This window comes from Protopterus annectens, chromosome 10.part0 (assembly GCF_019279795.1).
Source record: "Protopterus annectens isolate FY-2018-M chromosome 10.part0, PAN1.0, whole genome shotgun sequence".
NCBI lineage: Eukaryota > Metazoa > Chordata > Ceratodontiformes > Protopteridae > Protopterus > Protopterus annectens.
In genome coordinates, this window is record NC_056744.1 from 181574707 (window position 1) to 181602668 (window position 27962).

A 27962-nucleotide genomic window follows, 5' to 3' on the forward strand; every position below is an offset into this window, starting at 1 on the left:
ATCTTGTAGGATAGCTTTTTTTGTTATGTTTCTTTGTTGTCTAAATGTTTGGTGATCGGTAGTATTCTTTGTTGTACGCCATTTTTCCCAAGATTTATTTCTACAATGGATTAGTTTCTTAGTATGATTTGAGAGCCATTGGGCTGGTTTAGTTTTCTTTCTTATGGAGCAAATTGGGGCATGATGGTCCAAGATTGCTAGGAAAGTGGTATTGAAGTAATTAACTGCTTCATTTATAGGGAGAGATTTAAGAGGCGACCAGTTCCATTGCTTAAGTTCGGCTTGAAACAGTTTGGGGTCAAAATGTTTTTTGGTACGGGTTGTTCTGACTGAAATAGGGATAGTTAAACTTGTTTTATGTCTGATAATATATATTAGAGAATGGTCGCTTAGGTCGTCTGGGAGGGCTCCTGTTATATATTTTAGTTGTGGGCTATTTGTTAGTATCCAATCCAGGATGCTTTCTTTATTATTACGTTTATTTGTTCTGGTAGGAGAGCTTATAGCTTGTGAGAAACCATACAGGTTGATCAGGGTGGATGTATTGTATGTGTGGCTATAAATTCCCCAGTATGTTAAAGTCACCTAGGATTATGGTTTTTCCTGAGGAGTTTGAGAAAGAAAGTTTAGTATGTATGTCTTATATTAAAGAGTTTTACCTGGGGGAAGATAGGAGCAGATGATGTTAATTGATTTGTGTGAGTTAAGCTGCAGTCTAGAAATAATTATTTCTGCATTATCTGAGGGTAGGTTAGGATTTATTTTGCTAATTTGTAGTCTTGCTTTGTAGAGAATTGCTACCCCTCCACCTTTTTAGTTTGTGTGGTCTTGTCGAAAGATACTATAACATGGGGGGATAATTTCATTATCTTTTATTGTAGGTTTAAGCCATGTTTCTGTTAGACAGAGGATGTCGAACTGATGAACATCTAGAAGGGCATGAACTTGTGGTATTTTGTTGCAAATACTACGTATGTTTAGATGGGCTATTGAGAGTGATTTGGAGGGTTTGGTTGAAGGTAAGGGGATTATCTTGTATTGGTTGCAGTTTGTGGTGGGTAAGGAAGGGTTTGGACCAGGGTTAGGGTGAATGTCTCCATCTATTAAGGAGTGGAGTAATATAAAGTTGTTGAATTGGAGAGGTTTACAATGGTAGTCAAATAATTTTCTATTGTTTAGAACTGAATATTTAATATGAATTAGTCGATATTTAGCTAGAAAGTAACTGGGTTTGTAAATAGCATTAAGAAAGCGTGTAGATAAAGCAGGTAAGGGTGTTAGAGTTTGTTTGGAAAGGATGGTAAGAGTAGAGAGGAGGGGTTGTTCATAGGAGGTTAAGAGGTAGGTAGTAGTTAGGAGTTAGGAGTGAGAGTACTAGTAAAAATTGGCATTCGTAAGGCATAGTAGAGGAGTGTGTAGTAGGTGTTAGAGGGGTAGGATTTAAGAGTAGAGGTGGAATTTTTGGAAGATAAAGACAAGTGGTAGTGGGAGGAGTTTTATTCATGAGGGGAGGGAGATAAAGTGTAGGGGGTGTGGGGGGTAAGAGATGGAGGTGAGTGTGGCCGGAAGTGGATTATATGATTGGATTATGGTAAAGGGGGTGTGTTTATGGGGGTATACGTTTAGGGATACTGGGGCGGGTGGAAATCGGGGGCAGGGTAGGGGAGCGGAGTGAGCCCAAAGGGCGAACGGAGCGGGAAGACACAAGAGAGTGGACTACTAAGGAAGACAATCTATAGAGTGGTAGAAACAGCAGGTAAGTCAGTGAGTGAGAGAATGTATAAGTGGGATAATAGGCTAATAAGAGGAGGTATACTAAGTTAGGGTGCAAGAGTATGGTAGAAGTAGTGGTTACCAAGGTCAGGTAGGGGAGGGTAGAAAAGAAACAGGTCAGTGAAAAAACCCAGTTTAAAGAGCAAAGTATGGAAGGGATAATGAAAGTTAGAAAAAAGTCTATGAGGTACAGATAGGCTAGTGGTAAAGTGCCACCTTGTGGCCAGTTATATAACTGCAGTGACTGGTTCCCAAACAAGGGGCAGGCTACAGAAGAGAGGGAGAAAAGATACTATGAAAAAGAAAGAGGAAAAGTCGAGCTAAGAGCTTAAGTGAGATAAAGCAGTAGTAAAGAAGTGGTGTTGGGGGTTATTGTCTGCTGGCTATCCTGGGTAGGAAGCTTACCTAACGTAGGAGAGTCTTTAAAGTTTATACAAAGATATACAGGAACAGGACATACTTTCACTGTCTTATGGAGTAGGTCTCTCAGGGAGCTGAAGGGTAAAATCTTAGTTGGTGAAATTTTCTGGTCTTCCAGGAGGGTAGTAGGCAGGTATTTAGGTGCTTGAATGTACCAGTTAACCAAGCTAGTAAAGGGTAGGAAGAGAGAGAAGGTAGTAAGGCTAACAATGTTAATAATGGAAAGCAAGTTCAAATATATCATATACATTTACAAGTATTTGCTAATAAACATCTGCAATATAATCATGTTTAAAATTGTCTAGAGTATAAAAAGAAAAACTCAGATACATCAATGACTCTAACAACTGTTCATATTACATGCTGATGGCTAGGATATGAAAGTAGAAACAATAGCTTTCCATACTTTAATTATTAAGTGAGGCTATCAGTATACACTCACAAAAAAAGCCTTATTAAACTCTAAAGTACTTAATTAAGCCCTTATATATTGGATCCTATATAAAGGATATGTGGGTTTGAAAATCGGGTTGTCGCTTGTATATGGCTAATCGTTTAAAGACAGACCTGTGTTCTATGTTAAAGAGAGATTAACCCAGGCAGCGGTGATTCAGTGTGGATAAAAGCAATACCACCAACTGAAAGCTATTGAGGGAGTGGGCCACTATATTAGCCTCTAGGACAAGTATATTCATTAAAAACAACTACTTTCCCCAGTTGTTAGTTTAACTATATTTGGTACTGTCTTCAGCAATAGACAAAACATGCACAAAACAGCAATACTAAAGTAAGTGGTTTCTACAGTAGCCGAACCTTTCAGCATTAGTCGCACATGTTCAGTGTTGCCAAGGTATTAACCTCTAGAGAGAGTACATTAATTTAGAACAACTACTTTCCACATTTGTTAATTTTAACCCAAAAAAGGGAGGTATGTCAAAAAGAATGTAATCCTATTTCGTTGCCGTGTGTTTGCCGAGGTATTAGTTTCAGCGGCAAGTACAATAATTAAATACAAATACTTTACACAGCTATTGGGTTCACAACTAGGGAGAGGTACAACTAAAGACAATGCGATCCTACTTCTAGCATTGAGTTGTAAGCCTCATGCAGACACTAATTAGGTAAAAGAGTATTTCGGCAAAAAGCCTTCGGCTGAGTGTTTAAAAGCTTTACACAGTAAGCGTTCAGCTACTGACAATGCGATCCTACTTCTAACATTAGGTTATAAGCCTCCTGCAGACTCTAATTAGTTAAAAGTGTTATCGGCAAAAGCTTTCAGCTGAGTATAAAAAAGCTTTACACAGCAAGCGTTTTAGGGTTGAGATAAGACATTCCTTAATGAACAAGCAGACATTCTCAATGCCACCCTATGACGAACACAATTATAAGCCCACGTGTAGACGCTGAACAGGCATGAGTAATTATCGGCACAAGGTTTCAGTCCATCAGCAAGAAAAAACATGCACAAGGTACATGGAAAGTTTCAGTTAGAACATTGCTGTTTAAAAAAGCAGATATTCACAAACAGTATATTTAATAAAAGTAGAAAATGCTTACTCTCAATATAGGTCAAGCATCCAAAACAGAGCACATAGTTTAAGTTAGGACATTGCTGTTTAAAAAGGCAGACATTCGCAAGCAGTATATTTAATAAAAGTAGAAAATGCTTACTCTCAACATAGGTCAAGCATCCGAGACAGAGCGCACAGCAGCCAAGTGGAGAGCAGACGAAGAAAGAAGGTGTCCATGAATTATGGAGTATATTTATAGGTTGATAGGGGACATTGGGGGAGGGTGGGAGGGGAGTAAACCAGAAATGCAGGTCTTAGGCAGAAATACGAAAGATAGAGAGCGTTGTGTTAGGAGACAGAGGGAAGGATTAGTGATAGAGGCGGAGCATAGAGGTAGAAGTATAGATGTGGAAGGTGGATGGGAAGGAAAGTGGGAAGAAAGAGTAGAAAGGTAAGGGAAATCAAAGAGGGTAAAGCCTTATGGGAGAGAGGGAGATACTAGGACTTAGGAGAGCTATAGTATTGCCTTAGAACTGATAAGTTAGGAGTGCTTTGGTGAAATAAGCACCTACAGTTAGACACAAGAGAGTGGACTACTAAGGAAGACAATCTATAGAGTGGTAGAAACAGCAGGTAAGTCAGTGAGTGAGAGAATGTATAAGTGGGATAATAGGCTTATAAGAGGAGGTATACTAAGTTAGGGTGCAGGAGTGTGGTAGAAGTAGTGGTTACCAAGGTCAGGGAGGGGAGGGTGGAAAAGAAACAGGTCAGTGAAAAAACCCAGTTTAAAGAGCAAAGTATGGAAGGGATGTATGTACTTCTGTAGATATGTACTGTAATTGAACTTTGGAGCTTATCTCCCTGGGCCTCTACTGAAAATGGACATATATCCAGCTAGACTAGCCCGGTCAACAAATGTAAAATAAAATAAATAAAAATAATGGAAGTTAGAAAAAAAGTCTATGAGGTACAGATAGGCTAGTGGTAAGGCGCCACCTTGTGGCCAGTTATATAACTGCAGTGACTGGTTCCCAAACAAGGGGCAGGCTACAGAAGAGAGGGAGAAATTATACTATGAAAAAGAAAGAGGAAAAGTCGAACTAAGAGATTAAGTGAGATAAAGCAGTAGTAAAGAAGTGGGGTTGGGGGTTATTGGCTGCTGGCTATCCTGGGTAGGAAGCTTACCTAACGTAGGAGAGTCTTTAAAGTTTATACAAAGATATACAGGAACAGGACATACTTTCACTGTCTTATGGAGTAGGTCTCTCAGGGAGCTGAAGGGTGAAATCTTAGTTGATGAAATTTTCTGGTCTTCCAGGAGGGTAGTAGGCAGGTATTTAGGTGCTTGAATGTACCAGTTAACCAAGTTTCACTGTCTTATGGAGTAGGTCTCTCAGGGAGCTGAAGGGTGAAATCTTAGTTGGTGAAATTGTTTGGTCTTCCAGGAGGGTAGTAGGCAGGTATTTAGGTGCTTGAATGTACCCGTTAACCAAGTTTCACTGTCTTATGGAGTGGGTCTCTCAGGGAGCTGAAGGGTGAAATCTTAGTTGGTGAAATGTTCTGGTCTTCCAGAAGGGTAGTAGGCAGGTATTTAGGTGCTTGAATGCACCAGTTAACCAAGTCTCAACATAGGTCAAGCATCTGAGACAGAGCGCACAGCAGCCAAGTGGAGAGCAGGGGATGAAAGCAGGGGAAGAAAGATGTATGGCTTTAGAGAGTGCAGCTTGTACCTGCATAGTTGTTATTACAGGAGCTCTGTAGTGTACATGGATATATAAATATGTGTACCTGTTGGGGGGGAGGTGAGAGTGGGTTTAGGTTATTCAAGACCCTATCTGGATGAACAAGTGCTATTTCTGTAGGTGCAGTACTTCTCATGCCATAGTGCTGTGAAGCACGGCAGGTCTTGTTGTTGCCATTACAATTCATGACACAGCTATAGAATGCTCTGTGGTTGGCCTCATAATATGTGGCTGATTAGTTTCACAGTAGCTTTGTGTGGTTTTATATGGTGTATTTGCATCTTACTGAGGCTGACCAGGGATCACCTCCACTCATGTGTGTTCACTCTTGCAACAGTTACTACCTTCTGTGGTAAAGTTTAAGGCAGGGTACCACCAGTTTGCCTTCCTGTTTGTGTTTGGTTGAATCTTGGTTCAGTTTCAATGGCACAATCACTGCACTTATGTGAGTGCTTAAAGTGCATCTGTGTAGGATTCAGCATTTGCACATGCATTGTCCATCTGCATGGGTGCCATGACAGTCACCACTTCGCTCTTAAGAAGCATAACATTGGCTTTGGAGACTGACTATGTGTAGCATACTGTTAGCCCTGTTTGTGTGACTATGGTGATCCAGGTCATTGGGGTTAATGAAATCCAGCATGCATTGAGCACAGGTGTTGGTACATGAGGAGTCTTCCCAGTTCATAATGGGATAGTTGAGAGTAGCCATTATTATGGTTTTCTGTCTCAAACCAAATATTTCCCATTACAGCACAATATGACAGTTGGGAATTCTGAGGCATGGTGGGTGATCTGTCGCAAGGTGCAATTTGGATTCCACTTTGACACAAAGGTAGTTGCTCAGCATAATGCATCTGAAGTTATGCAAGTACAACTAGCATGGGGGTGTACATATCCTTTAGGAATATGGGCACACCTGTGGCCTGTGTGTTCCAATAAAGGATAATGGCCAAGAGGTGAGGTATGTGTTATAACATGGTCATGCAGGGGTGCTCTCCGGAGCGTTGAACCATATCTCAGTCACTGCACAGATATGTTCTCTATGTTAAGGACTGACATACGTGAGTCCATATTGAGTTTCTAAAATGTATCATTGAGTAGCGAGACCCACAGTTTATTGCTTGGCTCTCCCTGTTACAGCAGTGGACTTTCACTTGAACTTTGCATGATGAAGGCACTATAGGGGAAGCATGAGCCCTAGCCAGTATCCAGATTCCCAGGGGTGACAGGTGCAGGCCCTGTCTGACAAAGCATCATGGTCTGTCAACCATGTTATCCCAGGCAGAGAGATACTGGATACCCTTTGAATTACACCAGTACATTAGACAACTGTGGAATACAATCCTTTTGTTCCTGTACTGCAGTATCATTCTGGCCAATGACAGAATGCTACCCAGACCTTGGGACATACCTGCATGGGCTACAAGGCCTGACAGTTCCTACATGTGTGTTTCCATGCAGTCCAGGCTACTGCATCACAGGTCCTGCACAATAACATGGAATATGCCAGAGCCATGTGTATAGTTCAAAAGGAGGTCTGAGTGTATGGGTATGTGGCTAATCATGACAAACAGGCAGCTGACAGTATGTTTGCCCTCGTATAGCTTGGTGTGTAACATAGGGTGTGGCACAGTTATGAAAACTATGTCATACAGTTTGTTGTCTGTCTATTCCATATATATATATATATATATATATATATATATATATATATATACATAGATGTGTAGATGTTTTTAACCTATCTGTATATCTACATATATATGTATATCTCTATATATCGGCATGTATCTCTGTATCTCTCTCTATCTCTCTCTCTCTCTATATCTTCTTATTCTTTTGGCTTTTCCCGGTTAGGGGTCACCACATCAGATCACCTGTCCGCTTATGATTGGCAGTGGAGTTTTACAGTGTCGAGTTGCCAGCCCGGCGCCCAGCCTTCCACAGAAGGCACACACACGCACTCACACCTAGGGCCAATTTAGAGTGTCCAATCCATCTACAGCATGTCTTTGGGATGTGGAAGGAAACCGGAGCACCCAGAGGAAACCCACGTGACCACAGGGAGGACATGCAGACTCCGCACAGAAGGCACAGATATTACTATGTAGATTAAGGAAGACAAAAAAGTTAGAAAATTGTAATAAAACTTCAAAAATGTACTTAGCTGTGACAGAGTAGGTTGACGCATCTTTTCTATAAGAGTGGCAAACGAGATTTCAGATAATCTAGAGAGGGCCATTATGAGTAGACTATCAGCTTGATATATATATATATATATATATATATATATATATATATATATATATATATATATATATATGTACATCTGCATATATATATATATATATATATATATATATATATATATATATATATATATATATATATATATATATATATATATATATAGCATACACCTTTCATTGGGTACATGGTGGTTTGTCCTATTTATACACAATCCTCCCTTTTGTGTTTTAACCTGTCTGAATACACAACTTGCATAGGAACATCTGAGGTAGCTTAGTGGTAGGTTACTCTGGGAATAGTGTACATTTTTGTGGGTTCTAATCCTGGAAGTGGTTATTATTTTACCTCTCAGAGCAGGCACTGGTAGGAAAAGTATGATTAACGCACATTTAAGTGGTTGTAAGCAAGTTTGCCCGTGATCTGCGCGACGGTAAGCAAAGGTTAAACCTGTGAAGCGCTTATCCATTTAACCATGTTTAAGTACTGCTTACCATCACACAAACCCGTGCAAAACTGCTTACAACTGCTTAAAAGTGCTTTAATCAACCTGCATCTAGCAGCCCTTATTCTGGCCCTCAAAATAAATTAACAGCCCTTGAACCCGGGACCATGAACACCACAGTCACTGACTTTACCACTAAGGCATCTGAGATATGTACAAATGTTATGGTGTTTAGAATATACATTTTACTACAGACATTCCTTACTACTGAAAACAAATGTGACAGTCAGTTGGTGTACATATGGATGATACACGTTAATGTTCATATGTTTGTGGAATTAAGTGTTGCAATGTGCCCTGACAGGGTGTATTATGGATGAGAACGGTTCTTGTTTTGTGTCCTTTTTATATTGTCCCCATACTCCATGTATACCCCTCCAGTGCACTTAAACATCCAACCCAGGCTCTCCTTGATGCATAATTTCATTACCCATCATTCCTCCCCCACCCCAATCTCCACATACACAACAACCATCCTTTCTATGGTGAATTAAAGTTAATATCAATAGTTATAATACCAGAGCCACATGTGTTTTGTGTACACTTCAATTTCTTTGGATTGCTTCTGTGTCACGAAGTGTGTTCATAGATGTTTATATATATGGCTATAGATGTAACTGTGTATCTATCTATCTCTCTCTCTCTCTCTATATATATATATATATATATATATATATATATATATATATATATATAAATATTTAGTATTGATTTGTAACATTTATACATATGTAGACTTGTATATGTTGATTCACAAACTACAGTACATTACAATGTACTATATATATACATATATATATATATATATATATAAAAAAAAATATATATATATATATATATATATATATATATATATATATATATATATATATATACAAAGTGACTGTCCCATTTGTGGTCAGTACTGTGGAATGTCTATAGTAGAAGGTGTAGTCTAAAGACCATGAAGCATGTGTATAGCTTAGATTGCTTAGTGGTAAGTCCCATGGCTCTAGTGTGCATGGTCCAGGGTTCAACAACTGTGATGCTTTAAAATGTTTTTTACTCAAGAGTAAGGCTTATTTAAGCAGTTGTAAGCATGTTTAAAAGTTTTTGTGCAAAATTAAAGCAGCAATTGAACACAGTTAAACAAAATTTAAAAACTTATAACCTGTGAGCGCAAACACAGCCACATCTGCTAACTACTCAGGATATATACATTTCAGTGAAGTAACATCTCACTATGTGCTTACATAACATTACAATCTCTGTTGACTTTACTCTCCGGCACACATGGGTTTATATGGGTGCTTCAAATGTTTATTATACTGAAGAATACTACCTAAATATGCAAGTTGTGGTTAAGGTATACTTTTTAACATGAAAAACATCTCTGACTTTATTGGGATTTGAACCACAAATGCACAGATACTATGCGAATGCTGTAACCATTACATTATTGACATTAATGCTGTTTCTGCCTATTTCCTATTTAGATGATTTCTATGAGTAAGCTAGGCTAAGCAAAGGGTGGAGGTGCCCAAACCCAGTGAGCTTCACTTACTCTTGAAATAAAAACATAACAAATGAAATGAGAGACTATAAATTAAATTCCTAACTTCATTAGGTATAGCCCCTCACTGACACACTTCAAGAGAAACCTTGATGTGTGAATGGGTAACAGAATATACACCCCTAGGATCACGTGTCCCAGAACTATATAGCCAGGGGGAGGGAGAGTCCCTCCAGTTTTATAGCTGCAAGACCTGTTGGGGAAATTGAATGGTGTTAAGTTTTCACATTAACATGCCCTGTTTAGATCCCTAAGTGCCCCTATCACCCTCCGCCACCCCAGTCTTCAACAGCTTCCAGCAACTCTGCCTGGAATCACTTCATTGACTATGCTTGACAGAGGCTCAGTTACTTCATCAATGGTGCAGAGAAAGCCAACACACTGTAGCTATGCTTCTAAATGCCCTTGGGAAGACAGCCTACTACCTATCTGTGAACCTCTAAAGTGCAGGCCATCACAGACATAATATGTGAATAAACAGAGCTTTCAGATGACAATATACAGTGAAAAATCACCATGTAGTCAGAAAACAGCTAAGTACAACAGGATCATACAGAACACTGATACTTAATCACTCCAAAAGCCTATCTTTGAAGCTAGAAGACTTGTATCAGTTTAAGGCTTACTATTGCTTACCAGTAGGTTACCTATAGGAAAGATGAGAAACAAGCACAGATGGGAAACATGCATGCAACAATACCATGCCAGCAAGTATGTGTCAGCCTTAGGCTTTAGAATACTGGCCAAGGCTATTGGTGCCCCCATGGTGCCTTTTGTAGGCAAGTCTCAAAGGTGAATCTCACCTCCGTAAAAAGCACAATAGCAAAATCAATGAGGGTTATGCTACTCAACGCCAGGAGTTGTAATCACAAAATGCACGCACTCACAGCACTCCTCAGTATGGACAACGTCAACATCTGTGCAGTAACTGAAACCTGTTTTAAGGCTCCTGAGAGCACACCAGCACTACCGGACTACAACCCATAACACATATTTTGGCCAGAAAACATGGACCGACACAGACATGGAGGGGGTGTATCCATATTCATCAGGGATACCTATACCTCCAGGTTAGTGGGGCAGCATGATACCTCTGAGATCATCCATGTGCAGCTAACATCAGCCACAACTGCAATACAAACTGTGGCCGGCTACAGATCACCCTCCATGACCCAGGACCGCCACTCCACCTACCTGGGGACAGTGGAAAACATGACAGGCATACCGAACACCCTGGTATTGGTCGATTTCAACTACCCTACTATTAACTGGAAAACTTACTCGAGTACTCACTTCTAGGCCCAGCGCTTCTTGGAATTTGGCACCTCAAATGCCCTGTATCAGATGGTAAACTCCCTAACCAGAGGTGGAAACATACTAGAAGTGCTAATCACCAACATGGGCGACAAGTGCACCATAGCAGAGGTAAACCGGTCACTGGTTAGATCTGACCATGAACTATTCACTGATGATTTCCACACCCAACCATCTCTCCCACCTAAGGAAACCACAGTAAAAACCTTTCCTGCAGCTAAATTCATACTACTAAAGACAGAGGTGGGAGGTTTCACAGCCCCCATTCTAAAGGAAAACACTGCTCAAGATACAGAAAGATTTACAAATGCACTCTATAAGCACCTACAAGGATGTATGGATTGTGCCATCACTGGTAAACCAAGACTCACTCCTCCAAGACAAGGACACCAGTCTGGTGGACCCCTGCAATAAACAGGCTATACAACAGAAGTAGGACAGTAGTCCAGAAAAACAGCAAATCCCAAGAAGGGCAGACATCCGTGACTAGTATTAGTAAGAAACTTAGATCCCTCATTGAATCATCCAAGGCTAACATCAACAGGAAAATAGGCAAGGATTCAAAAGATAACCACAAAGCCTTCTTTGGCTATGTCAAGGATCTAAGTGGTGACACACAGATTTGCACTGTGCCAGTGCAATATAGCACAAAATATACTGAACCTACTAATATCACCAACATCCTTACAGATACATTCAGTGCAAACTTCACCCCCTAAAGAGCCCACAACAATACCCGAAAAGTACAGTATCCCAGACATCAGAGACACACAGGTGGAAATAGCCCTCTCAAATGGCAAAACACAGCATCAGTGGAGGCAGATGGTGTCCCAGACTGCATCTTGCAAACACTACAAGACAAACTAACACCCCACCTAATTAAGCTTTTCAATCTCAGCCTCTACATAGGCTACATGCCCATACAATGGCACATAGCAATAGTTATTCCACTCCACCAAGGTGGAAACACAACTGACCATGGTAACTACCACCCCATAAGCCTGACTAGCTTGGTCTGCAAAGCTATGGAGCACATCCTCATGGCACTCACTAACAAAGACATTGGAAACCTCCAAACACTTGACCCAACCCAGGCCAGCTTGGTTGAGTGCAGATCATGCCTACTGAACCTGTTTGACGTCTTACAGACAGTCACCAAGTCATTAGATGAGGGGAGAGGTGGTTCACACATACGACCTGGACCTTGCCAAGGTTTTGACACCATTCCCCACTCAGGTATTATTGATAAACTCACCAGCCTGTACATAAACCCTTACATCACAGGATGGGTTGCCAACAGGCTTACACACAGAACCCACATGGTAAGACTAGCAGCCTCCAAGTCCAACTCTTGACCAGTCACAACTGGTGTCCCACAGGACTCAGTCCTGGGACCCCTACTGTTTGCCATATACTTCTCAGAGGTACAGGCAAACACAGGTGGACTATGGCAGACTATGTTTGGCAATGACTGCAAACTGGGAGACATAATTGACAGTCCAGCTGACACAGACATCCTTCAAAGGGCCTCACAGAGACCGACACAGGGTGTCAAAGTCATGGCCTCAAGCTAAGTGCCACAAACTGCATGGTCATTCCATTTGGGAAAAACTAAACACCCACATATTAACACATAAGTGGCAGCCACCTTAATACAGACAAGGTAATAGGGGATCTGGGGACTAAGGTAGATGGTGATCTATCCTTTGACAATTATATCTCCAAAGTAGTTAGGACATCCTTCTATGTAGGCCATCTGATTACTAAAGGGTTCGCATCTAGACATACTGAGGTTATAGTGCCCCTTTACCCATCACTCATTAGTCCCATCATAGACTATAATAATCCATTTGGGATGTACCTTAGAAGACAGCTGGAAGGTCCACGAACATACCTCGCCAAGAGGATTACTAGCCTGAAACATATGTCCTATGCAGCCAGACTGAATAAACTCCTGCTTTACTCAGTGCATCTCGTTTACTCAGAGATGATCTCTGCTGGCCAACAAAGCCATGTCCAACTCAGGCTTAATGGGTATGCTCCACCTATGGGAATCAATGTCACAGTGAGCCACACGCTGTAGTGAGCTAAACCTTGCCACAACAATAACTAGAACATGCTGGAGGGACAGATTCCTGTCACAGAAATGCCCCATGCTTTGGAGCAACATCCCTAATTACATTATACAGAGCCCCTCACTAACACTCTTCAAGAGAAACCTTGAAGAGTTGATGGGGAACAGCAGATACACCCCAGGGATCCCGCCTTTGGCTCTACGGGATGGCAAAAGCTGACACATTTTAGCTAGGCTTATGAATGCCCTCGGGCAGTTAGCCAGATACTTACCTATGAACCTATACATACAGTATCAGCACATGCTGATAGCTTAATTTAATGTTCAGGTGTTGACGTACCTTGTGCCAGTAGCAGTTGTGTGTGCAATAGTTGAGGGCTGCCTATGTTGGATGCACACAGTAGACTGCCTATACATGACAATTTACAGGTAGTCTTGTGTGTGTGCCATCCATTTTTACTGTGTGTGCAGGTGGAGAAAGGTGTCAGTCCCTAGGTGCTTACACTGTCAGTGTGCGTGTGCTATACGTTCCCTCCTTGCCAGTGCAGTCTAGTGCACTCAGTACTTCTGGGTATTCTGCCACATGGAGGAAGAGATGCATATTGCTGGCCAACTCCTCCTGCTTTCAGGGGAAGTATATGTGCTCACTGGCATGTGGTAACATGGCATCCAGGAAATGGTGAAGTACCCTGGATGCTGATGCCTGTGAGATCCCCATGATATCCCCAGTTGGCCTTTGAAAGGTACCTGTCGCTAGTATTCTTAGGCCTACACATACCTTGGTATCCACTGGGATGGGTTCCTCTCTGTTTGTTCTGGCTCTGAGGTGTGGCCGGCACAGATCCACAAGTTGCTGTAGGGTGTCCTGGTCCACCCTGTAATGCTTTACTATCTCCAGATCATGTAGCCCCTGGTAGGTTACCCTGGATCTGAACACTCTTCTCCTCCTCTGGTGCCTGAGGTGGTTGCCAACATTATCCTCCACCTTCAGTCTCCAACACATGCTGGTGGATCAAGGCTATGGCAGCCCCTAACATGCACATATTAAAATTTCCCTGTATGTATACACCAATGGTGCAGAGTGTATGGGAATATACAAGTGTGTGTGAGGTGCTTTCACACTTTATACTATTGTGCTATGGATGCTGCTGATGTCATTGGCTGTGTATGAGCAATTCCAGCTGCAGGGTATCTTAATTATGGGTTTTACAGTGAGTACTGCAAGTGTGGGGCCTGTAGTGTGGAGTTATGCTTGCCTGCCTTAATTAATCTGTTGCCCTTTAATTCACTTTTAAACCTGGATCCCCTACCATTGTCAGGCATGCATCCACCTGCCAACTTTCTTGTTTTGTACTTTCCCTACCCAGTCAAATGTTGCAAAATGTGTCTTGTAGCTGATATAATGCAATTCTGCTTTGTTCTGCTGTGACACTTTACTGTTTTCTTTGCAGTACAGCCCCTCCCCTTTCCTGTTCTGCAGGTAGCTGCTCGCAGCCTTGTTAGCTGTTGTCAATGGCCCACTGTAAGTTCCTAGGTGTTAATTAGTCATTTGTACTCCAATATCCCTGCTGCAGCATTTCCTTATTTTTTCCTAATATCCTTCCTGTTTCAGCTCCAGTGTGCACCACGCAAACCCGTTTACAGAGTTTAAGCATGTTTTAATCTCCAGTCACATGCATACTCGGTTAACTTGTGTGCTCTCAGCTAAGCAAAGCTATAGTCAGTTCAAAACACCCCTTTCCTGCAGCTTTGCTTAGCTACGGGAAAACCGGATTAGCAATGCTCCAATGTGCTTACAGCAAAGGTGCCACACCCCTCTCTTGTTGTCATCTTTATCTCAAGGGCACACCTCAGTGTTATAACGTTACACTGTGAGGTGCATCCTTACACCAGCAGCGAATCTGTGATTCACTATTACTCCTCTCATTTGCATGGAATTGCCTACAATTCCTAGCTACCGTGCATAACACTGTCACAGCCCCTTAGCAACCCTTGCACCATGGTGTGGTGTAACATGCCTGCCATTGACTATTATGGGGAAATCATGATATGTGTTACATTGCAGTTTTATTCTATATTTTTCTATTTTCCTTGCGATCTCGTTTGCGCACCGCTGCCCTGCGCTTAAGCAGTGTGATAGTGTGAAAAAAAAAATTAAATGTTATTTTTATATTTTGTACATGTTTTTTTATGCCAATGGCTATATATTTAACAATTAGTATATATTAAGAATATAATCCATGTGTTTGGTCGGCTGTCATGGCTCCGATTTTATGTTTGCAAAACTGTAAACCGTTTTTTACGATTTACATTTCCGCATGCTTACACTATGCCTGCACCACTTCCTGGATCGCTAAATACCTTCATTTGCATACTACACTGCTGCAAATGGGGTAATTAGCATACAGGGGCCGGGAGCTGTGCGGGCATAACGTACGCAGGTAGTGCACGTGGAAACAGCTCATACCTGGATCGCTTACCGGCCATATTTGGTGTTGGAACGCCAACGATACGCCTGCACCTGGCGCAAGCTTCATGAATCTCGGGGGTTGTCTTTTTGGTTATCGCAGTACTGGCAGAATAGGGAAGAGGATGGATGAAATGTATTAATCTTGGCTGGGATAAGGAATGCATTGTTCAAAATAATTATATGGGTGTAATATAGCTTTTTAAAGGGGATACATTTTGAAGTTGTTTGAATGGAGTGGGTAATCTGAGTTGAGGAGATTGATGGGTTAATCTTAGTCCAGTAGCTGGAGAAGAGTGTTTCATTTTGATATCTAATGGCAGTAATAAGTATATATGTATTTAAAATAATTTTCTTTTTCATTAATAGAGAGGACCATAATGTATTGCATGTATTTATTTCATCAGGACCAAGATCAAAGTCGACCCAAAATTTAGCACAAAGCTAAGTTGTCTTAAGATAATGGTGTAACTTTTGGGGAGGTTTAATTTCAACCGCATCTCATTAAGTAACTGCTTCCTATATTGATTGATATCCAGTGCAATTTTCTCCTTTAAGAGGGAGTAATCATTTAGATTGAGCATTCTATTATTGAGTTTAAGGTTTGGGTTAAAATGGAGGGGTTGTAAAGTCTGGAAGGCACTGGTTAGCTTGAGTGTGTTGAAGAGTTTTTGTATAGTGATTATTTTGCTCTTTATAGAGGTACGCAGTTTAATATTTCCCAAATTTGCTCATTAAGAAACAGAATAGCTGTAGGATTAATATTACAGGTTTTAATACAGTTATAGAATAGTTTCACCCAGGTCGGTGCCAAGGTATTATTGCTTGTATTATATTCAGAAATTGTGACTAATCTACTAGTGTTAATTATGTCATAGTACAGTTTGAAGTTAGGCAGTCCAAGACCTCCTTTCTCTTTAGGATCAACTAATTTTTTGTATACAATTCTGACTGACTTTGGTAACCAGATAAATTTTGATAAAGAAGAGTTAAGTGTTTTAAAAACTTTATTGTAGACTACAAGGTTAGATGCATTGAAGACATATAAGAATGTTCATTTTGATAATGGCCACTTTTGATAGAAGGAAAAGCTGAAGTTTATTCCATCTAAGAAGATCTTGTACAGTGGACCAGAGTTTCACAATATTGCTTTGATAAAATATTTAATATCTTGATGGAAGTAGATTATACATGACTAATTTCATTTTAGCCCAGCAAAGCAAGAACATTTCACTATTACAGAGATACGTTTCAGTAGGTAAAGTATACATATTTATACAATTATTGAGAATATACAGCAATTATATACAGTGCAAAGGTGAACAGGTTTATAAAACATGTATTGCAGTTACATACAGTTTTATACACACACACACACACACACACACACACACACACACAAACACATATACATCTATATATCTATATCTATATCTATCTATATATATATATATATGTGTGTGTGTGTGTGTGTGTGTGTGTGTGTGTGTGTGTGTGTGTGTGTGTATATATATATATATATATATATATATATATATATATATATATATATATATGTATATTACCATCAAAATAATTCCAAAGGCAAAAGGATTTGCAATCAAAAGAATAAACGAAAATTCTGAAAACAAAAATAAAATTTAGCCTAAATGTCAAACATCAGAAGCACAACTAATGACATTCGACATACCAGACTTCAAGATATGACCTTTTATGTTTTAGCAGGTGGGTAAGTCCCCCTGCACCTCACAGCCCCTGCAAATTATAAATACCAACTCTGAGTTTGCACTACAGTGAGGAAAAGAGTAAATTTCCCAGTCCTCACTGTACAGTGATCTCCATTCACAATGCCAAACTTATAATAATGAATCAAGCCTTACATTCGTTATTATGATTACGTATTATTCCAGTTCGGCATTGTGAAACTTTGAAAATATACTTAAGTACTGAGAGGTCAAATGATAGAGAATAGGGAAGGTGTCATATGTTTATAGGTAATTACTAGGCTAATGGCACAAAAGCCTTTACAAGCCTAGCCAATTACACCCAGGTTATGACAGTATTATATCTTAAAATTCCCTATATATGGGATGGGAGCAGTATCAAGATAGTGGGTCTTTAGGTGTTGGACCCCTGAATCATTTTACAGACTGTCTCTGATCATAAGGGACATGGGCAGTACCCTGAGAGTGAATTTATTGTTCCTCATCCATTTATCTAAATTATTTTTGAAAACAGTGAGCAACGGGCATTGTTTTACTAAGATGAGAAGTTTATTCTAAAGATGAGGTAACTTTTGGGATACGAATCTGTCTTTTCAGCAAAGTTCTGTTAGAGTCTCAAATAAGGCTTAGGTCCATGGAACACATAACCCCTGTATAATTTTTCTTGCAAATATGTAACAATTTCATCCGGGCTGGGTCAGAGAATGCCTTGTAGGTCAGGCATAAGTGACCTGCCAATAAACAATACAAGATGAAGCAAAGGGGTAAGGCCTTTAGTCAGTCTGCATAAGACGTGTGTCTTATGCTTTGCATTTTTTTAGTAAGAAACCTCTGGGGCCACTCCAGTTTATGTAACTGCCTTGTTAGCTACATGCAGATTGGAGCATTGTACTCAATTATGGGCCTAGTGAAGGCCAAATACAATGGCACTATAACTTCCTTTGATCTTGATGCCATGCCTTAACTTATAAGTTGAGCCACACTGAAGGATTCCCTCACTTCATAGCTACACAGTGGTCAAAGATTAGGTTACTATCTATCTGTGTTCCTAGGTCCCTCACCACTGGGTCTACTTTTATGGGTATGCTATCAATATTATAATTTGCAGGGATATCTGATTTACTGAAGGGTACAATTACGCATTTTTTAGCACTTAGTTTCAGACCATGGTTTTGGTCCAGTCATTTGTCATTTTTAGGCCTTTTAGTAGGATTTCAACATCATCTAGGGATTCAGTGATTGCTCCCAGCTTACAGCTGTCAGTGAAATTGGTGAGCCAGAAGCTCCCAACATTGCCTTCTCTTTAGAGAAGTATATACCTAACAGGAAGGGTCCCAATACTGAGCCCTGTGGGACACTGCTAGTAACAGGTTTCTTTTTGCGAAGTGGATTCACATATTCAGACAACATGTGTCCTGTCAGTGAGCCAATTAGCTATCCATCTGATGATGTAGGAGTTTATGCCACAGTAAGTTTATCTATAACCCCAAAGTAGGGGATTGGCCAGGTTTAGATAAGTAGTGTGTACCATTTTACCCTCATCCATGTTCCTGGTGACTTTCTTGAAGAACTCTACCAGATTAAGCAGGCAAGACCTCCCTTTGACAAAGCCAAATTGGTTGTAGTCCAGTGTTTGGAGAGTTAATATGTCATTATTCATCAGGTCCATGATAATTTTCTCCAAGGCCTTGGAGATAAGACTGGTCAAACTTATGGGTCTGTAGTTCCCTAGGTCAGTTGCTAGCCACCCCCTTGTGCAGAGGGATGACTGTTGCAGTCCTCCATTCCTCTCGGATAAAGCCCATTTGGAAGTTGTGATTAAAGAGGGTTTCTAGTGGCCTTGACAGATTCTGCTTTAAGCTATTTAAGAAGCAGTCTGGAATGTTGTCATGACCCACGGAGGCTATGTTTTTGGCTTTAGTGAGCGCAGTAAGGACCTGTTCCTTCATAATGACCAGTAGGGGGATGGTTGTGGGTATTTCTTTGGGTGTGGTAGGGTGTGATTGGTGGAGTTTCACTTGAATTTGTTAGCCAGCAGGTTTGCTGTAGTTTCAGGCTGGGTGTAAGTGTTGCCATTCATGATTAACTCAACACATTTCTGAGCATTTCCCCTGAGGCTATGAACATAATTTAAAAAAGCCTTATGTTATCTTTGACCTGCGATACTATCTTTGCCTCATAGTTTGCTCTGGCAGATTTGACCTGCTCTTTAATTTATTTGTTTAGACTGTTGAATGTCTTTTTGCACTGTTTTGTCTATTCCTTCTTGGCTTTAAAGATTTTTTTTTCCTTTTGTTGAATAGTCTATTCATGTAAGGAGGTCCACAAGGGTACTTTATTTTTATTAGTAATCACAGGTTTGACTTAGACAGGTACTGCCTCCTCTATGCAGTCATTTAAGTGGTTGCACAGTGATTTTGTGTAGAGTTTAGAGTAGGCTTGGAAGTTTAATAAGCTGTCGCTTAGCTTGAGGTAATTGGCCTTGGCAAAGTTCTTAACAGGTATGGAGTTTGATGAGGGTTCTAGGTTAGTTTTAATACTAAAGGAGATCATATTGTTGTCAGATCTTACTAGGGATGAGTTAATGCATGGGAGGGAACAGCATCCCCACATGTTTGTGAGTACTATGTATAAGATATTTGTACCTCTATTTGGGGAGCTGACTAGTTGTTCCTGGGTATTTGAGTTGACAAAGTCCAAAAACCTTTGAGTAAGTGAATTATGGGTCGTGTAAGTCTACCAGTTTATGGAGAGGTAGTTGAAGTCACCCGTAAGTATGGTCTTAGGCTGAATGTTGAGAGATTCCATTAGGTTTATGTAGGATGTATGGCAGTTCAGACTCATGTTAGAAGATCTGTAGCTAGAAAGGATATGATCTGGGATCGCACCTATCGTTAGTTGGGCATGGAGCAACTCAAGCTAATCATGTTGTTGGACCAGTATAGCATTGTGCTTGTCCTTTATGAGCACTGAGACACCTTCTGCCTTTGTTTTATCCTGAGTTATGGAAAGTGGAATACTACAGAGAATGTTTCCTATATAAGATCTTAAACTGCAGATGTTTGTTTATATACAAGGCACAGGTAACCATGTTTACATGAAAGACTTTTACACAGTTAAGCAAATAAACATTCAATAAGCCTTCTACTAGCTGTTTCCAGCTCTGATGGATTAAATCACCGCTTTGCTCCTACCAAAGTGCAGAATAAAACCCTCTTCGTGTAAAACAAACTTTTTTAGCTCAAGTGCAGTAGCAAATGCTTTACAACAAAAGGTAAAAGTCCTGCAGTATCAGGAATCCTTGAAAATAAGTTGACAAACCCTGAGAAATGTTGCCAATACAGAAAAATGTGTTCAGATGTAGGGGAACTTCTACAAACATAGAAAAATGTTGCAAAACTTAGAAAATATTTTGGCAAACTCAGCAGATCTTTGGCAAACTCAGAACAGCTGTTGTAGTATCAGAGAAGGTTATGAAATATGAGAATACTGTTAAAATGACCTAAGAGCAGTACAGTAACAAACAGATAGAGTTTCTTTAAAAAGTGCAGGCTGAAAAATAGTGATAAATTCAACAAAATGAACAAATGCAGCATAGAACTATTAAATAGCACTGATCTAGCTAGGGCAAGTGAAAAAATACTTACATAAGCTTTGTAGGCCCACAGATGGGTTTAGAAACAATCCAAGATCTAGTTGTTGCAGGTGCCCAAACCAGGCACAGAGAAGATCTGAATAAATGAGCACAGTCTCGAAAATGTAAGGCTTCTATGCCAGCAGAATGAAAGACTTTTACACAGTTAAGCCCTCAGGCCAGTCAGATAAATACAGACTAAGCCTTCACCAGCAGTTCTCAATTTGGATGGGTTGAATCAGCCCTCTGCTTCCACCAGAGTGCAGAATAAAATCATCTTAATGTAAAATTAACTGGTTTTGATCTTCAGTGCAGTAACTAATGCTTTACAATAAAAGTTAGAACTCCTGCAGTATCAGGAATCCTTGAAATAAGTTTGCAAACCCTGAGAGATGTTCTCAGTACAGAAAAATGTGCATGAACATATGATAATTTTTACAAACACAGAAAAGCTTTGCAAAACTTAGAAAATATTTTGGCAAACCCTAGAGAACTTTGGAAAACTCAGAACAGCTTTTGCAGTATTGTAACAGGTTAGAAAATATCAGAATACTGTTAAAATGACCAAAGAGCAGTACAGTAACAAGCAGGTGGTGTTTCTTTAACAACTGCAGGCTGAAAAGCAGTGATAAAGTCAACCAGATCAATAAATGCTGTGGAATAGCACTGAGATAGTTACAGCAAATGCAATAAATAAATAAATAAATACTTAAGCTTTGTATGCCCACAGATGGTTTTAGAAGAATTCCAAAGTCTTTTAGTTGCAGGTATCTAAGCCAGGCACAGGGACGCTCTGACTAAATGAGCACAGTCTCACAAAAATATAAGGCTTTTATACCAGCAGAATGAAAGATTTTTATACAATTAGGCCCTCAGGCCTATCAGATAAACACACAATAAGCTTTCCACCAGCAGTTCCCTACTTGGATGGTTTCAATCAGATGTCTGCTCCCACCAAAGTGCAGAACAAATCTCTCTTAATGTAATAAAACTGGTCTCAAGTGCAGTAACAAATGCTTTATAACAAAAGCAGAACTCCTGCATTATCAGGAATCATTGAAAACAATTTTACAAACCCTGGTTAACTGGTGGGAGTTTATGGCTTTATTAGGTTACATGACATGAAATATTGAAACAGCATTTTACCATTTTCAGGAGGTAAAATTTCACTAGACAAAGGAATTCTGAGTAAAAGGATGTGTCTATAAACAAGGTGAATAGAGATTCCCAGATTTTATGACTTGTTACAGAGAAGCAGAGTTCTCACCACTGATTTTTAATTTGAGGAGCCCTATGATAAGGGTGAAGAATGGTCAAGGATTCTAAAGTTGTAGTTCAGAGACTTTTGTATTAGTCTGGAAGTTAGTAGAGAGAAAGTTTGCTTTTGTAATAGTTTGACCAGCTGTTATCTGAGAAGGAATTCTGCCCTCTGTTTGACAGGAAGCCATTTTGCCTTTTTAGTGTTTTGTAATAGTGTTCTTTTTTTTGATGATAGATAGGTAGATAGATAATATACCTATTTTCTCCATTGTTTAACTTTGAACTAATAAGCATGAAAAAAAATGTTGCTACTGCTCAATTCATCTGTCGTTGTCCCTAGAGTATGACAACTGTGTGTGTGTGTGTGTGTGTGTGTGTGTGTGTGTGTGTGTGTGTGTGTGTGTGTGTGTGTGTGTGTGTGTGTGTATATATATATATATATATATATATATATATATATATATATATATATATATATATATATATATATATATATAGATCTACTTCAGTAGATTGAACTTTTACAAGTTCGAACCACATATGGCCGAGACCATATGTTCGAACTCGTAAAAGTTCAAACACTGAAATAAAAACACATAATACAAAAAAAACCCAAAACTAAACATCTATAGCAGGGGGGATACACCCCCTGCCCCCCCCACACCCCCTAACTTAAATATACCAACTCCAAGATCACACTACATTGTGGAAAGGGGAAATCTTCCCTTTCTGCTCTGTACGGATATAGATACAAATATAGATATAGATATGCATATGTAAAGAGAGAGAGAGAGAGATATCAGATGGACTGAAATGAATCTTTATTGGTAATACTGAACACTTTTACCCTGATTTATATGGTATTATTTACTCAAGAGTTCAACGAGTCACTCAACAAGTACTATTATGACTCTGTCACATTTCATGTTGCAGTGAATTACTTGAGTTGTACCTCTCTAGACTATATGAAGAGAGACATGATGGAACTCTTTGATTGTGTCCTAGGCAGATATGCCCCTGGCCCTAAGCAGTATCCTACCCTCACTCAGGATGATGCCACAATATAAATAAAAAATGATTGACTTCAACAATTGGCTCACATTCTGGTGTCAGTCCAGGGGGATCCAGTATTTGTCAGTGTGGGAGGGTATGGTAGGCAGACCTTACTTCTTTGGTAGAGGTGGTCTGCACCTGTCTGCACTATGCTTTCAGATACTGGCAAAGGCCCTTGCTTCCCCCATAGTGCCTTTTTTAGGGAATTTCAAAACAACACATTTTCCAACATAACATTTAATCAAGACACACTCAGAGTCGTGCTGCTTAATGAGCGGAGTTTAAACATGAAACAAGACTCTTTGGAAGCACTCCTCACCTTGGAGGATGCTGACATCTGTGCTGTTACCAAGACATGGTTCAAGGCTACTGAGAGTACCCCAGCTGTGCAAGGCTACAATGCCTTCTGCATGTTCAGACATCAACATGAGCATGAGGGAACCAAAGGTGGAGGTTTATCCGTCTTCATTAAAACCAAATACACTTTGAAACTGGTCAAACAGCATGACTCTCTCTCTCTAACTAGTCCATGTCCAGTTAACAAATGGGAAAGTGCCACACCACATCATTGTTATTTATTTATATATATATATATATATATATATATATATATATATATATATATATATATATATGTATATATATCCCCACCAACCAGGATAAGCACACCACCTACCTCAATTTACTGGAATCCCTCACCATACAGTCCAACACCTTAGTCATGGGAGATTTCAACTATCTTTCCATAGCCAGGGGGACATACATGAGCAAAAACTTGTTTTCCCAGAGGTTCCTGGACTTTAAGACAAATGCTCTGGAATTGATAGTGTGCATCCACACTAGGGGCTCTAATATTCTGGGCATAGTACTCACCAGCATAGGGTTCACTGTACTTTCCCATGTGTGATGCCCTCCCTGGTTAGGTCCGACCACAAATCAGTCTTGACTGAAGTAATTACTGGAACTGACACCCTCACAGAAAGAAAAATTATAAAACACTTCAACAAAGCTAACTACAGCATACTAAGCGATGGTATAAAAAGCTTCATACCACCCACAATTGCAGACACCAGTGATCACTATGCAGAAGTGTAGGCAAGTGCCCTGTACAAACATTTAAGTAACTGCATAATCTCTGCTGTACCTTTCTGGATCAAAACCAGGTCTTCCCAAAAAAAACAATTGACCGTGGTGGATTTCAGATATAAAAATATTATATAACAAGAGGAAGAAACTGTTGGCCGAAAGCAAGAAGAATATCACTCTGCAAAGGAAGAGTTCCCTCCTAAGCCTAAAAAGTAAAATCAGAAATCTTGTAAAGTCTTCTAAAGCAAATTACGAAACTAAATGTTTTCCATATCACAAGACAATCTGTTGCAAGGGCTCATCTACTCTCTACTCTTCTTTATGGTTTTCCTATCTTCACCAGTCTGAAGAAAAAAGATTTAATAAAACTAGATGCTCGTTACAATATGGTTGCCAGGTTTGCTACCAATTCACCATATAGATCCCATCACTGCACTGCCTTACACCAACTAAACTGGCATGAATTACTTAATTACCTAACTTTCACCCAATGTGTAATGGCCTATGGCATAATGTACCAGCCTGACAAGTCTCCAGCACTTCGTAATCTACTTCAGCCTCAGTCTAACAGAAGATATTTGAGATCTTCTAACAAACTTCTATTATAAATCACAAAAGCTAACAATCACTTTGGAGATGCTCCCTACTCTAATTGAATCTCAATGACATGGAACTTATCCCCCCAGCACATCCTAACCATTGCCAATCACTCATAGTTCAAAATATTTCTAAAGTCGCTGTGACGACAGGAGGTACTGCCAGTCATGTGCATATATTATTGTAACTGAATTAAATGTATATGTTTTAACAGCCTGTAATGGAAGGTAAGAGGTTAATCTAACTAATTTTGAAAAATATTCTTGAAATTAAATTACTATATGAGTGAAACCATCAAGATATTATTCCACAGTTTTGAATGAAGGGAGAGAAGGAGTGTCTGTGCTAGATAATAGGTTGTAGCTCCTGTAGGAAGAGTGGAATGGTTTTACAGTTTTACAACTTCCAACAGCTGCACCACATCTGAGCAATGCTCTATTTGTGTGTATTGTAGTGCTAAACTCTGGTAGCTTCTAGCGTTGATGATAGCATGGGAAACCGAGTCAGATGACCAGATGTACGTGATGTCATTCTCTACAGAAATAATGTTTTAATATTAGAGGAGAAAGAAGTCTCATCAGCATTCTGTTTTCTGTCTTGGATATGACAACAAGGGCCACTTACCCATCTTGCCTTGCTCTATTCAGTAAGTAGGAACAGTAATTCTTTTAGTCAATCAGGAATAGAAAGTGAGACTAGCTAATACTGTTTTTCTATAACTGTGTGAAACTTTCCATTGGTGTTATTTTTAATATTCCCTGTGACTGAAACTCTGGCATTTACTATAAATATATATTTAGTATTTTCATGTTGTTTTATTATTTATTATTAACTATATTTAAACTTCTTATTGTGGCTGGTCCTTTTAGAAGACTATTTCGTTTTTGAGAGTATTTGCACATATTTATTTGGTGATAACTCTGACCACTCCTGAAAGCCTGGCTGTTTGGTCAACATTACCATTTGTATTAATATTAACTTCACTCAGCATAATTGGATACCCTTTTAAGAGCCTTATAGTAACTGACTGGTGGAAGTGAACCCACCTTATAGTCTGGGCAAAGTTGGTATAGGAGGTAATCTGTGCTAGCCTTTCAACAGTGTGTGTGTGTGTGTGTGTGTGTGTGTGTGTGTGTGTGTGTGTGTGTGTGTGTGTGTGTGTGTGTGTGTGTGTGTGTGTGTGTACATATATGTGAAAATTAAATCTTAGAGTGTGTGCATCAGCTACTTGGTCCAGGGACATGAAACACTGGGTTTCATAGAGAGGGTGCTGGAAGACTTGGCTTGAACACTTGGCTGAGGACCTAACCATACAGCTGTGACAGTGAAGAGTCTTACTGGGGACCTGGAGGGAGACAGAGACACCCAGACCCTGGGCTGAGTGTGTGCCCTAGGTGCTCTTAAGGGAAATGGTGCTTGATGCAGAGAGGTCTGCATTGGGAAATACTGAGTGTATCCATTTTTGTTCCAAGTGAACATCCCTCTCCAGTGTCAGTGGTGAGGATTAACTTCTTAGTTAATGGCCCAGTGTGAGGACATCACAGTCATGTCTACTTCTTGGCTCTGCTTTTGTCTAACTCCTGGATGACTATCATTTCCTTTTGTACAAATCCTGGCTGACATCCAGCTGTATTGTTTTTTCTCTTACTTGTCTATCTTCCTCTGTAGTTGTTTTCTGCCTACTTCCTATATGTCTATCTTATCTCACCTATAAACTCATTGCAAATATCACCTTACTTTCTCTGTCAAGATACTCTGTCCAATATTTTCACTGTCACCCTATTTACTTCATTGTACCAAAACTCCTCACCTATGCCATGTACAGTTTTCTGCATACTAGAAATAGTGACATAGTCACATCTATATAAATTAATGATTATATATGTATAACACATGAAACAAACTTTTTTCCTACTATTTTTATGTACTACTTATGCTCCTTTATATGTGCCTTTTTTATGTATAAGTTTGTATATGTATTTTTGAATAAATTCTGTACTACTGAATAAGATTATGACCTATGTCTTTTGTTACTTGTATATATTGGAGCTTTTCCTCCGGACCTCCTCTGAAAATGGCCTGTGCCCAGTTGCACTATCCTGCAAACATCAGATAAATAAATAAATAAATAAATAAATAAATAAATAAATAAAATCACACCCCTAGCCAAGGATAATCCTAAGGTATTTTTTAAATATGTCAGAAGTCTAAAGTGGAATGTCCAGCTATGTGCCGAACTGGTTGTAGATGAGATCACTCATACTATACTGGAAGATATTGCCAATCTGCTAGCTGACATAGTCAGTGCAAACTTCACCCCCTGTCCCCACCAACCATATCCTAAAGCATACCTGACACCACTCCTCTGCCAAGTATCTCTAGAGAACATGTTATCTCTGCACTTACCAGCCAAAAACAGCCTCAATGGGACCAGATAATATCCCAGGTTGTTTACTAAACAATCTAAAACAAGAACTAGCAGACTCACTTGGCGTAATCATAGCTTGAGAACTGACTATGTGCCTGCAGATTGGAGAACAGCAACAGTAATCCCCCTGCACAAAGTGGGGGTCATCAACTAACCCTAGGAACTACAGACCCATAAGTCTAACCAGCCTCATCTGCAAGATCATGAAAAGAATTATCATGGATCTTACCAACAAGGACATAGGCAACCTCCAAATGCTGGACTCAACCCAGTTTGGCTTTGTTAAAGGTAAATCATGATTATTAAACCTGGTAGACTTCTTTGAGAATGTCACCAAAGCCATGGATGAAGGTAAGACAGTGCATACAGCCTGCCTCGAACTTGCCAAGGCTTTTGACACAATCCCCTACTCTGGCATCACTGAGAAACTCTACCAGATAGGGATTAACCCTTATGTTACTAGATGAGTAGCCAACTGGCTCACCGCCAGAACACACTCTGTCAAAATCGGTGACTCCACCTCCACCAGTAGACCCGTCACCAGTGGAGTACCACAGGGGTCTGTGCTGGGC